Source organism: Ornithodoros turicata, chromosome 1, assembly GCF_037126465.1.
Source record: "Ornithodoros turicata isolate Travis chromosome 1, ASM3712646v1, whole genome shotgun sequence".
NCBI lineage: Eukaryota > Metazoa > Arthropoda > Arachnida > Ixodida > Argasidae > Ornithodoros > Ornithodoros turicata.
In genome coordinates, this window is record NC_088201.1 from 208,612,080 (window position 1) to 208,624,426 (window position 12,347).

Below are 12,347 nucleotides of genomic sequence, written 5' to 3' on the forward strand. Positions count from 1 at the left end.
GCGCCGGATACTACCCGCTGCATTGGTAAGCTCAGCTGCTGTGTGACGCCGGTCTCAACCCGCATTTCCGTCTATGACCGAATTTCAGCGGCTGTTTCGGGAGGAATTTTTGACCCCGGATTATGCAATGCGTATGCGTGAGGAACTCATAACTCGAACGCAGCACGCAGAGGAGAGCCTGTTGGAATATACCCGGGCAATCCAAGAGCTGTACCGCAGAGCTGAACCGCTCGCGACGGAAAGCGAGAAGGTGGCCCGTGCTATTCGCCAATGCCACCCTCGTTTTAAGCCTTATAATTGCGGGGGCGAAGCTTTACTTCGCTAGGTGACCTTGCTAAAGAAGCCCGTGCCATCCAAGCAGATTTATTGGCGGAATTGCAGTACCGCCCACCGCCTAGGCCGGAACAAACACTGGAGCCTAGCTGCGCATGGAACGGGCCGAGACAGTCGCTAGACGCGGAATTAAACCCCCGCGGCACTGTTGGAACACACGGCGGTTCGTCCACCGGGCCAGTTTACCGTTCTTTGGATCCCTTTGCATACGAGCAAAGGAACCGTGCGAGGCCGGCACGAGCAGAGCCGTGCGAGCGCGAAGTCGGTGATGCACGTCATGCACCGCGGCAGGACAGGCGCGACTCTAGGGCAAGTAATAACGCAGGAACACAACCCCGTTGTTACTGTTGCGGCGAACGCGGTCATTTTAGTCGTAACTGCCCGCATCAGACCACTACCACCCCCAGACAACCTCCGCAGGGAAACCCGGGACGCCGGCGGCGGTAATTGGGAATGACTCAGTTCCGTCATCGGCTGTTGAAAATGTCGATAAGAAGCAAGCGAATTCTAACCATGCTATCTTGTCTGATAACGTAGTGGCCTCGGTCCCGCTCGCAGATGACATATGTAACATCGGACCGTTTATCGTGGCGCGCGTTCTGAGTAAGGACGTTGCAGCTTTGGTGCACACTGGATCAGCTGTATCCCTGATAGGTGACACCATCCACGATTGGTGCCGGGAGCGGAACATTTCCGTACGGACAACCAGGATGTGCCTCAGGTTTGCATCAGATGCAGTGGTACCAGCCGGAGGAGCAGTACGTCTCACCTTGACCGTCGATGGACAACGTCTCAGACAACGTTTTATCTACCTACCCGGATTGGCGGGACCGATGATCCTGGGACGCGACTTCATTATCCGGATGGGACTCGTCCTGGACTTACGTCACGGAGGCTACCAGCATGCAAGCGGTACTACCTTCTACCCCTTCATGGAGTGGACGACGCCGAAAACGGAGCAGAACCGGACTGGTGAGGAGACTCAGGATCCGGGAGCTGGACAATCTACGTCCATTGAGCTATTTTCCGGAGCAGAACACCTAACAGCGACGGTCGTACCCGCTGTTTTGGAGAACGCCCTGAAACGATTTCCAGGAAGCCCAGACCAGCGACGCATGCTCGCTAAAGCATTGCGGCCATTCTCCTGTATGTTCACAGAGAGACCAGGTCTAACCTATGCATTGGAGCACCGGATAGAAACCGGCGACGCAAGGCCCTTGCGATGTAATCCTCGGCCTTTGAGTGTGCATAAGCGCAAGCTCCTGGATGAAATGATCGAGACCGGTGCTGTGAGACCTTCTCGCAGCCCTTGGGCCTTTCCGGTGGTTCTTGCGCCGAAAAAGGATGGAACCGCAAGGTTGTGCGAGGATTTGCGCCGACTGAACGAGGTGACGGTAAGAGATTCATACCCTTTTCCCTCGATAGACTCGATCATGTATTCGTTGGGATCCGCCCACGTGTTCACAACTTTGGACTACAGTAGAGGATTCCTGTAGATTCCGAGAGCACCGGATGATGTTGAGAAAACAGCATTTACCTGTCACAAGGGATTATTTGATTTTGTCCGACTGCCCTTTGGACTGTCTAATTCTCCCGCTAGTTTTCAGCGAGTGATGGACGAGGTGCTTGGTGATGCGAAATACAATTTCGCTATGGCGTACATGGATGACGTAGTAATTTTTTCACGTACATTCCAGGAACACCTTTCTCATTTGAAAGTTGTGTTAGGACGCATGCAGACTGCAGGATTGACTATCAATCCCCGGAAAGTGCAGTTGGCTACCAACAGCATCGATCTCCTCGGGTTCAAGGTGGAGTCCGGCACGGTCAGGCCGAACGAGGACAAGCTAAATGCTATCCTTGAGTACCCCCGCCCGACGGATGTTAAAAGCTCGCAGCGCTTCCTGGGTATGATTGGATTTTATAGACAGTTCATACCGCGATGCGCAGACCTAACGCAACCGCAAACTTGGCTTTTGCGGAAGGGAGCACGATGGGCGTGGGGTCAAGCGCAGGAACAGGCGTTTACCTCTCTCGCTAAAGCGATTACGGAAACTACCCGCTTGTATCTCCCGGACCTGAATCGCCCATTTGTACTTCAAACAGATGCGAGCGATTACGGCCTCCGTGCAGTCTTGTTACAAGAGCATCACGGTGAACTCCAGCCCGTGGCGTTTGCAAGCCGTATGCTGACGCCTCCCGAACGCAATTATAGCGTGACGAAGAAGGAGTGCCTAGCAATCATGTTCGCACTTCATAAGTTCGACATGTATTTAGATGGTGCGAAATTCGCTATTCAAACCGACTATGAGGCACTGTCCTGGTTAAAGCGGTTAAAAAACCCAGCCGGACGGCTCGCACGTTGGAGTTTAACGTTGCAGCGATATGACTTCTCGGTGGAATACCGGAAGAGAAACTCAAATAGGGCGGCAGACGCGCTATCTCGAGCACCGTTGCACCTTGAGGACGTCGTTATTCCGCAGCAGCTTGTGGCAGCGGTTAACCAGACCTTCACGGAGGAGGAGCTCTCGTGGGGACAGATTGTAAGCAGGAACGACATCCTGGAAGCGCAGAGGACCGACGGCCTTTGTCAGCGTGTGTCAAGGTGGCTGGAAACGGCAAACCTGGAAGGCACGGAAGACGCTGAGGAGAGGTACGAGTCCTATCAGCTGAGCGAGGATGGCCTCCTGGTCCGGTACATTCCCCATACAGACGACGAGGAGGTTAGTGATAGCCCCTTTCGGATCGTAGTTCCAAGGAAGCTACGTAAGTCATTCCTCAAATACTTCCATGATTCTGCATTGTCAGGTCACGGTAACGGCAGCAAGACGTATTCTAAGTTGTGTCGTATCGCGACCTGGCCAGGCATGAGACAGGATGTTTTGCGGTATAAACGCAGCTGTCCGATATGTCAGAAGTCTAAGCCACGTGGGGGGCAGCCTCCCGGCTTGCTGCAACCGATTGTTAGCCAGAAACCTTGGCAGATAGTCGCAAGACCTCAAGACCTTCAGCCAGCGCATCTCGGACAACGGCAGGTGGGAGGAGGACCACGATGTAGCATCGCAAGTCCGCTCTCCCTCAAGTCCACCTAGGGCCGGTCAACCATCCCCCGAAGAGACTACTGCCCAAGGCGGGGTTCCCGGGATTACCCGTTATAACCTTCGCCCACGTAAGCAGCCGAGATAACCCTTCCTCTTTTCTCTCTGCAGGACATGAGGGAGACAAGCCGGACGGCCCTTTCAGCCGTGTCACCCGCCCCGAGGTCGGGGACGTACACCCGGCACGGAACGCCCGCCACCACGTTCGACGACCAGTTCCCAGAGCGGAAGGACCGAACAACACCATGTCGCCACTTGGACGGTGCTGGTAGACGTCCTCACAGTCTCTTACGTCTCCAGAAGACGATGGAGGGACCAGTCCCGACCCCTTCAAGGAGATCCCTTGGATTCGACTCCAGAGCCATTTCGTGGTTACACCTTGCAGGAAAGACATCCTACTGAGCCCCCTGCCTCCCATACCCCTGAGGAGCTTGCTAGACTCTATCAAGTATGCTGGGTCCCCGAAATCCACCCAGCATCCCATCGAGCAGGAGCCCTGCACCAGAGTAGACTAATGCACGGAAACCCGGCACCGACAGCCTAGGGCCCAGAAGATGTTGCGGCAGCAATCGCTCTTCTGCGCAGATACCAACCACAACTATTGGCCGATGCTCGCAGGATTTCTGCCGACGATGCCATTCTGGACTCACCAGACATCTAGTTTTTTTTTCTTTTTTTTTTTTTGCGGGGGGAAGTGTGGAAGACAAAAAGAGGGGGCGCTGAGCACGCTTATCAGCGAGGGTTGATAAGGAGCGAGCGCGATGGGGAGGATCTCTTTTTCTAGTCTGAGCGGCAGATGCGACGAGGGAGTTTCCTTCTGGCTAGATTGTAAGTTAACAGTCTGTGGCACAGTAAAGGAGGTGTTGATTGATTTGTGTCTGTGTCTCTCGGTGCTGTGGTTTCGGTAGGAGACTGGTTGAGCTGGACCCCAAGTGGGATTTGGATGAACGGAATCCCACACACTTCAGTATATCATTCTCACATATTACAGGTTTTCCCGTCGTATTTAATTCTTATACCGCGGAATATAATCCTCATGCCGCCACTTTTAATCCTTGTTTCGCTGGATTTAATCCTTATGCCGCCACTTTTAATCCTTATACCGTGGGATTTAATCCTTCTTCTGTTAAATTTAGTCATTGTGCTACCAATTTCAATCCTTATGCCGTGGAATTTAATCCTAAATTTTCGGGTTATCTTTTCATTACTCTTTTCACTACGATGCGACAGTGTGGAACTACCTGAATGATTTACTACCTCTTTCGACTATTTCCTCGTTTACAGCCATACACTGACCTTTTGTGACTATCACTACTCAATGCACTACTATGTGATAGTATGGGACTACCTGCATGATTTATGACCTGATATGAATATTTCTTTGTTTATGGCTATAAATTGACTGTTATGTGATTATGCCTACTCTATGCACTACTATGGGACTACCCGCATGATTTATGACCTGATATGACTATTTCCTTGTTTATCGCTATAAACTGACTTTTTTGTGACTACCACTGTTCAATGCACTACTATCTGACAGTATGGGACTACGTGCGTGATTTATGACCTGTTTTGACTATTTCTTCGTTTCATGTCATGTATTGAAATTTTATGACTACACCTTCTCTATGCACTACTATATGGGATGGTATGGGACTACCTGCATGATTTATGACCTGATATGACTGCTCCCTTGTTTAGGCCTATAAATTGACTTTTTATATCTATGACTACTCTATGCACCACAATGGCATGGTATGGGACTACCTGCATGCTTTATGACCTGTTATGACTATTTCCTTGTTTCTGGCTATATAAATTTAATTTTTAGGACTGCCTCCTCCCCATGCACTACTATGGGGTAATGTGGGACTCCCTGCAATGTTTATGACGAGTTATGACTATTTCCTCGTTTGCAGCTATAAATTGACTGTCACTGGTAAATGCACTACTATGCGATAGTATGAGAGCACCTGCATGATCAATAACCTGTTATGGCCATTTCGTTGTTCTTAAGAGAAAATTTATTATGAACGTAATACAAAAGTTGTACTCAACCCGTGTTTAAACAATAAATTGATTTTTTATGATTATCACTACGATTGGAACTATCATGGGATAATTTAAGGTACTTGAATGGTTTATGACCTGCCATGGCTATTTCCTCGTTTGTAGCTACAAATTGATTTTCATGCATACAACTATTCTTTGCCACAACAAAGAGATATTATAAGACTACCTCCTTAATATATGACTTATGACAATTTCCGGGTTTACAGCTACAAATGATCTTTCAGTGACTACGACTACGGTGTGCACTTCAATGGAATACAACAGCAACAACTTTATTTTAAGATGATGAATGGGGAGTTTCATGGCCAGAAGCGATACTCTACCCCATTGCTGGTGCTGATGTGGGGATTGAAATAATGAGCCTCTTCACAATAAGGATTGAAGTCCGATTGTCTCCAGAAAGGTCGAAAGAGCTCTGAGCGTGAAGCGCTGGTAGGCTGGATCCGGCCAGGAATAGTATGAGAGTACCTACACGAATGCCATGTTATGACTGTTTCATGTTCGCAGCTTCAAATGAATTTTTATAAAGACGACTAGTATGCTTCTTGCACTCCAATGGGATAATATAAGACTGCGTGATTTATGACATGTTATGACACTTTCCTGGTTTACAAGTACAAATGGATTTCTTATAATTACGACTACTAATTACCACCGCGATGGGATACTATAAGACTGCCTTCACGATGACGCTTGCTATGTGAGAATTCAAGAACTTCGCTCCCGTCAATTTAACATAGAAGGCCGGTGACGCGCAAAGATATCAATGTAGCAATAAATTGTAGGGAAACCTGAAGAGCATTATAAAGAAATGATGACCAGGATGTGATACTGTGAGACATGGAAAGGGTGAGCTCCAAGTGAGCTGCCCTAGTGACGGCGCAGGTGAAGATCAGTAGGTAGCATTTACTTCAGGTGTCATGGGAATATCTGTAATAGAGTGGTCCAGCGTAGTCGGTGCCGGTCACTTCGAAAGGAGGAGCCGGCAGAATACGGTCTCGAGGCAAAAAGGCCGGGGGTTCGGTGCAGGCTTGAACTTTCATTCGGCGGCAAACACGGCATTCATCTTCACTACTTGGCGGCCGCGAATGACCCAGTAGCCTTCACGTAGCTCGGCTAGAGTTTCTTGCACCCCAGCGTGCAACTGTCGCAGATGCGTTCCGCGAACGAGTAAAGCAGTAGATGCGTGATCTGCAGGAACGATGATAGGATCCCGAACAGACTGGGAGAATTCGCTGCATTGAAGACGGATTTTAAGCCGAAGTATACCGTCTTCGTGCCGGAATGTTGTGACGTTCAGAAGCGATTTGTGCTCTACTGGTTGACGCCCGAAAGGCTCTCGTTGAGCGGTTGCGATCCAGCATTTTTCAGCCGATATGACTTCGCCCGACGTCAGCTAACCCCGTTTCTGATTAGAATGCCTACAGTTGAACAGGAACCAGCGTATCCACGCCGTAACTCGCAGGAGAGTCACGAACGAGCTGAAGCGTTCAGGTGCAATAAGGGGGGCTCCAGCGCCTGCAGGCCTCGCAGACACTGCGAGGCTTAGCCTCTACGTGCACGTCGTGAAGTAAGTCTTCAGATTCCTGTGAAGCTGGTGGCCAATTTCCACGGTCGCACAGCCATGATGGGCCGTGCCACCAACAAGCGCTTTCGAGGAGGCGATGACTGGATATCCCTCATCTGGTAAGGAGATCTGCAGGATTGTGAATACCTGGACAATATTTCCACTTGTGAGTCTGCGTAGTTGGCTGGATCTCCGACACTTCATTTTGTTCGAAAGGTTTCCAATCGGTCGAAGATCCCTGTACCCAGTGCAATGATCAGGGAGTCTGTCCACAGGAAGGCTTCTAAGCTTGAGAAAGGCAGCGTAGCGGAAACGAATTTCAGCAGCCGGGAAGCGAGGAGTGCACCCATCCACTCGAGCCTAGGTAACGACAGTGGTTTTACGGGGGCCACCCTCGTCTTCGCCAACTCAAAATTTGACTCGTTGGAGCCATCATTGTATACTCCATTACCAAATAGACCACCGCGCCATAAGCCTGAAGACTAGCGTCGCAGAAGACATGCAGAATACATGACGAAGCAAAGTCAGCCGAGGTCAAGGTCATCAGCGTTCGACGATTGGAGATCCTGGAAAGGAGGGAAACATCTTGACACCACGTCAGCCATATGATCATAAGATCGGTGGGTAAGTGTTCGTCCCACTGAACTTGCGCTAACCATATACTATAGAGGCTAGAAGGGTTCTCCTAGTGTCCCGACCGGAGCGTCCAAGGAGAAATCCTTCGCGATGATCATGATAGGTGGCGCTGCTGCGAGCTGGCGCGCGGCGATGAGCCGCGGATGTACGGCGCCGTTCCGCTTCTATGGCTCCTATCAGTGTTTTCTCTGTCGCGCTTTTATTTTTATTTTTTATTTTTGCTTGAGAAACACAATTGTCACGTCCAGAAAGTATATATTCCACATTAGTGTAAGAAAGAAACTCTCGCCCCGGAGTCAAGAATTCTTTATTGCACTCACGTTCTACTGACATCGCCGCATTTTCAGCAGTTTGCGCTTTTCGCGAGCTGAGCTTTGATCTTTGTTGAGTGCTTTTGCATAGAAGTGAAAGCGAGTCAAAACATAGAATTTAATTATACTTGTTGTCAGTTCACGACCATGCGTCTCGCACCCGACTTCATGAATACTGTGGCGTCTCAGAAACGTCAAAGAGGAAATCAGGCTCTCAGTCTCCAAGTTGTTCCGGCTAAAATATACCGTGAATGCATCTTCAAGGTTCCCAACAAGCTCTGCAACAGACTCAGATGGGTATAGCAGGCCACCATGGTCAAACTGCTTCGTCAGTGATGCGTTGGTGTTAGGCTCTGCTTGCAAAGGCAGAGTGGTCAAAGACGACGCACATTCCACGCATGGCATCTTCTTCATAGATCTCCGGACAACGTAGCCAGCTATGTAGAATATAAGTCTGCTGTCGCTTCTCTTCTCAGTGCAGCTCTGGTGTTCCAGAAGGTTCGTATGCTGTGTGAGCACCACTTCAGCTCGCGACAAATTGCCTTCAGTGAGTAGGTCATCGATGAGCTGCGATATGTGAGCAACCTTTTCATTGTGGGTTGTAGACGGCTGCAGAAGTGCAGTTATGAGCTCAGCAGGAGAATTCCCATTCTTCGGCGGCCTTGCAAGACTGTAGAAGGTGAGGTTGCTAATGATGACCAAAAATTGCTCTCGGGATGGGTGGTCATTACAGCCAAAGGATTGTCGCACAATTCCAAACATATTCCCAATCCTGTCTCGACTGAGATTTGCAGTCAACAAATATCTGTACCCCAACGAAGATGTCAGGTAGTTCAATAGGGAGAGTGTGCTCTGAATGGTTACTCGCAACCCAACAGCAGTTGCAGGACTCAGGAACCCACCGCCAGTTTGGGCAGCGTAGCCTTCCCACTCTTTCAAGAAGACAATAAACTCCTCCAGGAACTGCGCACTTCCTGACTGGGCACGGAGTCCTTTAGATGGGATCCTAGATGACATCACGTAAATTAGCTTCTCCATGGCCTGCACAAACTTCTCGGTGGGTTGAACAGTTTGAAATGCTCGTTCGAGGTTGTTTTTGTAAAAGAAAAGCCCTTTGAGCACTTCCTCGCTAAATAGCTGATATGCTAAGTTAACTCTCATTTTCTCAAAAGAGTTTGGTTGTAAATGGGCTAGCGTAATGCGGGGCATCACTTTCAGTGTCAGCGAGTCCTTGTCCTGTTTCCACGCCTCCTTGATGGCATGGACGTGCGCATGCCCAGCTGGAATCTGTAGACCTTTCGTGACAAACGCATTTCGCACGCACTTTACCAAGTGCGGGAAATCGGAAATAAAGTGCAGCCTCCTGTCTTTGTCGACGGGATGGGGAACTTTGCAGGTTATTTCCTTGGATGTAGCTACACAAATGAGAAAGTCGAATAAGTAAAATACGCCCAGCAGAAAAGGTAAAGTTGCTCATTTTGACGCTTGAAATAAAGCTACCTTTAATTCCAAATAGCTTCCACATACTGCGGTTCCATGGTGCGCCGTCACCTGTCCAAAAGTCAACGAACAACCCAGACCTCTCCGCTAGTATGGTGGCCTCCAGTAGTATTTTTGACAGCACAGGCGCTTTTACGTTGCCCTTGGAAGCGAACACGCCAAGGATTTCTGTCCACTTTCCTGAAAGCAATAATTATCATTGTAAATATTGAGTGCAAATGCAGCACTTAAGTTCTAAAAAAAGGCAATTACCCTGAAATGGCTGGATCATTATCACAAGGCCATGGTCGCTGAGTGAACTCTTGTCGGCGTCGTCAGTAAATGGTCCAAGATCATCGAAGCCGCTGAGTTGCCCATGTAATGACACAGCTATGTTCTCAGACAGCTTGATTTCACCAAACACGAGTCCACCATGAAGGTCGTATGCCTCCATATGTTGTGTCTTTTCTTTGAGAGCCGTGAAGACACTTGCATTGAAGCAAAGGTACTCTTAAGACATCGCATATGTTTCTCCAAACATGACTTGCTTGGCAGAGCAATAATTTTATGCCGTCTCACGTGCTCATATAGCTGAGGGCTTTTCATTCGCATTAGTATGCATTCAAGCAGCAGATCATGCCACGGCTTGATTTTCTAGAGGCTGCTTCGAAGCACGTCTTCACAGCAAGGCGCTGCTTTGGTGGGAGGCCCTTGATTTTTTCCTCTAGTACACTGCTTGAAATAGACTCTGTAGTGCTCCGTAGTTCTTCAATGGTCTTCTGTGCTTTTGCAAGCTTTCGCTTTGCCCGAAACAACTGAAGGTTCTTTCTAGAGTGACGAGGATTGAATGTTGTTCCACCTTGTTTCTTGAGCCTATACATGCGGTTTTGCCGTAGCTTCTTAGTGTACTTGCACCTGAGGCACGGCTTTCCGTCGGATGTTATCACACTGCAGTTCTTCGCAAACTGTACCTCACAGTGGTTTGTCGTCGGGCTAACATCAGAACCTGGACAAAGCAGCAGTTCATCAGTCTTCCTCAATGCCGCAAGGGCTTCATCGGCATTAGCGACTCGCCAGTAGCGTGCCACCCGAAACACACCACATCAGGGTCATTCGTCAGATTGATTTTGCTACAGCATGCTGAAGGTGGCAGGACATCACTAAACGGTTGTTGAGTCTGCCGTGTTGGTCCTTCCACGACACATTCCGTAATATCTCCAAAGTCGTTGTCACTGCCTGGTCTGTTCACAGCCCGACGTTTCAGCGGAGGGGCATCACTTTCCGCAATATTCCTTTCTTTGCGCTTCTTCGGAAGAGGCTTTGTCAGGTACGAAGGTGCATCGGGAAATATTGTAGGGACAGCGTCCTCCGTGAGAGCTGGCCGCTCACGGTCCACCTCGACGACTTCACCGTTTATCACATGCTTAAAAGTTCGCTGTATGAAGCGCTCATCAAAGTGACGGGAACATACGACACAGGTTTCGTCCAGAACCCTGTCGTCTCGTTTGATATTTCGCGCCCACTCTTGCAGACGATTATGTTCGGTTGGAGCACGGAACAAGGAGACTTTCTCCGTGCACGACTTGTATCCCCCTTTGCACAAAGGTACGAAGCACGTCCTACCTTTCTTTACAGGCATTGCTGCATGGACAAAGGGCTCTGCAACGTCTCAAACGTCAACGATGAAACCGCGTGGCAAGGTAAACACAGCACAAGCATACGGCGCACGCCATTCCGACCAACACGCCTAGTAGCGGCAGCGCCACCTACTCCAGTCATCCAAACCGGTTTCTCCGCCCACGCTTGCGAAGGCTCCCGCTCATAACACTAGGAGAACCCCTTCTAGCCTCTATACATATACGTTGGAGCAAAATCTTCGCTGTTACGACGAACGGCGCAATGCATCCCAGAGTGTCATATACTCGTGATACCGCCTGAAGCACATAGCGCTTTGTGTCTGTCCGGGTATCCAAAAACTCAAGAAGAGACCTCAGCGAGCACCGAATTTCGTCTGCGTCTATGTCCCAGCTGAGTCCAAGGACCTTCTTCAATTGCGTAGAGGCCCCATTGGCCCTGCCTTCAACCTCGAATATGCTGCGCATCGTGATGTCGTTACTGACCCATTTTACCAGCTTCATGTCTGCTTTTTGAAAAATGCCTCTAGATTCACGGTAGAGAGTCTTCGCTTCTTCGAGATTGTCGACTCCCACAACCAAGTCATCCGCATAGAAGTGGCTGGCAAGCAAGAGTGCAGTCTGAGGGTACCGAGGGGCCTGGGACTGTAAATGACGCCTGATAGTCGCAGCCTGCCGAAAAGGGCTAGACTTCGCTCCAAAGGGAACTCGCGTCATTCTCCAACTGTCTGTCGGTGGCAAAGTCTCATTCCCTTTGGGAGTAGTCTCGTATCATAGAAAACGCAAAGAATCCCTATCGCGTGGGTGCAGTAGAATCTGCAGGAACGCCTTCTCCACGTCTGCAATGAGCGTGATCCGAGGAGCCAGAAACTGAAGCAGCAATGCTAAGACGTCTGGATTTAGGTCTGGTCCGGCATGAAGTGTTTCGTTGAGAGACAAGCAGCCAGCCGCTCTCGATGAAACGTCGAAACGCCGCGGTCTCCCCGAATTACAGCATGGTGAGGAATGTAATGGAGCGGTCCAGGCACAGCGGCCTCAGAGTCATGGACACGCTCCGCGTGGTCAAGTATGAGGTATTGCCGTATCGTGTCGTCATATTCCTGCATCAGTGCAGGATCCGGAAGCAATTTCTGCGTCGTAGACTACAATCGCTGAGATGTCAAGGCTTTGTTTTCGGCTAATGCGTCGCGCTTCTGAGTATCCCAGGGAAGGC

The 12,347-nt window shown here is 49.7% G+C and overlaps 1 pseudogene; it reads right to left on the reverse strand.

Moving 5' to 3' along the window:
* Positions 1–8,033: 8,033 nt before the first annotated feature.
* On the reverse strand, positions 8,034–11,851 carry LOC135393999 (uncharacterized; annotated as a pseudogene).
* Between the last annotated feature and the right edge of the window lie 496 nt (positions 11,852–12,347).